The following is a 2,693-nucleotide window of genomic DNA, read 5'->3' on the forward strand; positions in this document are numbered from 1 at the left end:
TTCGTGTTTCCAAATGTGTTCACATTTTTTTTATATTGTTCTCACTTTCAAAATTTCTCCTCAAAATGAAAAAAATGTTCATGCTTTAAAAATTTGTCCGCGCTTCCAAATTTGTTCGAGGTTTTTCAAAATTGTTCTCCTTTTCAAGAAAAAATTCAAGATTCAAAAAATGTTCGTACTTTAAAATATTGTTCGCACTTTTAAATTTGTTCACATTATTTTAAGTTGCACTCGGTTTCATAGTTTGTTCTCAAAATTCCAAAAATGTTTGTGCTTTAAAATTTTGTTCACACTTTAATTTTTTTTTCATTTTTTCAAAATTGTTTGCCTTTTCCAAATTTTGTTGTCAAGATTCAAAAAATGTTCGTGCTTTAAAAAACTGTTCACGCCTCCAAATATGGTCACGTTTTTTAAAAATTGTTCTCGGTTTCCAAATTTGTTCTGAAAAATCAAAAAATGTTCGTGCTTAAAAATATTGTTCGCGCTTTCAAATTTGTTCAAGTTTTTCAAAATTGTTCTCCTTTTCATATTTTTGTTCTCAAGATTTAGAAAATGTTTGTGCTTTAAAAAAAAATTCATGCTTCCAAATTTGTTCAAGATTTTTCGAGATTGTTATTAAAATTTGAAAAATATTTTTTCTTCAAATAAAAAAAGAGAAGGAAAAAGGAAAGAAAAAACAAACCAAAAAAAGAAAATAAATTGAAAAGGAAAAAGTAACAGAAAAAAGAAACAAAACTGAGGGGGGGGGGGGGGGGGGGGGGCAGGTGGAAAAGTGGATGGTGCTGATGCGTCGGGCGTTCGAAACGGAACGCGATTTTGGGGGTGGGCTGGCAGGGGAGGGGCACGCGCAGCTCACCTCGCCGTCGCCGCGAGCCGTGGCGTGGAGTCACGGAGCCACCGCCTCGCGTCGCTCGCCGCCGCGGTCACCACCACCTTGGCCGTCGACGCGGCCGTGCCGTCGGACCTGCAAAAAAAGGTAAACAAAGGAGGGGCCAGGAATCAGGCCATGGAACGGAGGAGGCGCCCAAGCAAGAAGAAATCCGTGGAGAAACGAAACGAAAGTAAAGGTAGCGCAGGAGAGCCTGACGGCCACCGCGAACCCTCTTCGGGGATCTTCGGAGCGCGAGAAGCCCAAGTCGAGCGGCGCCGTGCGGGGGGAAGAGCTTTGCCGCGCACCCGCATTGCGTTGCGGCACAGGGAACGGAGCAGGCGGAGGGAGGCGAAATTACCTGGGCGTGCCGACGGAGATGCCCGCCAAGTAGGCGCCGCCGGAGAGGGCGACGAGGAGGAGGAGCAGGTAGACTGCCCCGAGCGCCGCCGCCAGCGCCAGCGCGGCCCACCGCCTCATGGCTGCCGCTTGGTCCGCCATTGCCTTCGCCGCCAGCGCGCTCCACTCCCGCTCTCGCACTTTGAAAGCAGGCCGGGTGCGGCGGAGGGAGGGAAAGCAGAAAGGGGATGGATCAGCCCAATGCAAGCACACGGGCCTGGGATGGCTAGTCCCGCCAGCATACAAGCCTGCTAACGCACAGGCGAATGATGTAGGCATTTCTTATTCGTCGCTGCAGGCGCCAGTTAACGTGCATTTTGTTAACTCGCGCCTGCAACTTTCTTATAAGGACCAGCCCATCTAGACGGTGGGTGATGAACTTTTTCTGGAAAATTTCACAATCTTTTTTGAATATTAATGAACTATTTTTAAATTTTGACGAACATTTTCTCAAATTGATGAACTTTTCTATGAAAATCGATGAACCTTTAAATTCTATGAACTTTGTTGAATATAATTGAACTTTTTTGAAAATTGTTAACATATTTTTGAAAATGGATGATAGTTTTTAAAAATTAATGAACTTTTTACAGGTTTATGAACTTTTTTCAGTTCAGTGAACTTTTTAAAGAATAGATAAACTTTTTTTCAGTTCAATGAACTTTTTTTGAAAATACAAAAAAAAATCAGTTCAATGAACTTTTATAAAAATACATGAAGTTGTTTTGAATATCTATGAACGTTTTCAAATTTAATGAACTTTTATAAATTTAATGAATTTTTTCCAAATTGTATGAACTTATTTTTCAATTTCCATGAATTTTTAAAATTAATAAAATTTTCTCAAAATTGACGAAACTTTTTAATTAAATCTGCAAATCTTTTTTATATTTTTATTTTCGTAACAAATAAAAATTATGGATGGTTTTTCCCTACTGTATCAACAAAAAAAGAAAAACTGGGAAGCTAGTTAGCATGCTAGTGGGCCGGCCTAGGAAAATGGCCCGCAGGCGCCGGATCGTTAACCAGTGCCTGTAGCGCTGACTAGGAGCTCCGCATGCCTCTGGCGCCTGCAGCTCTTCCCAGTAGATTGCTGTCCAGTTTTTATTTTATTTTTTGATTTTTGTGTTACGATTTTCTTTTTCAAAAAAGATTTACAGATTTAAAGCAAAAAGGTTCATCGATTTGAAAAAAAGATCATATCTCTAAAAAAGGTTCACCAATTTTGAAAAAAGTTAAGAAATTTTAAAAAATCATTGAAAATGGAAAAAGTTCATCCAATTTAGGAAAAGTTCATTAAAGTTTCTAAAAATTCATAGAAATTCAAAACAAATCATGTATTTTTTTAAAAGTTCATTGAACTGAAAAAAATATAAATCTTCAAAAGTTCACATATTTTCAAAAGCACGTTGATCATTTAAAAAAA

This window comes from Hordeum vulgare, chromosome 5H (assembly GCF_904849725.1).
Source record: "Hordeum vulgare subsp. vulgare chromosome 5H, MorexV3_pseudomolecules_assembly, whole genome shotgun sequence".
NCBI classification, from domain to species: domain Eukaryota; kingdom Viridiplantae; phylum Streptophyta; class Magnoliopsida; order Poales; family Poaceae; genus Hordeum; species Hordeum vulgare.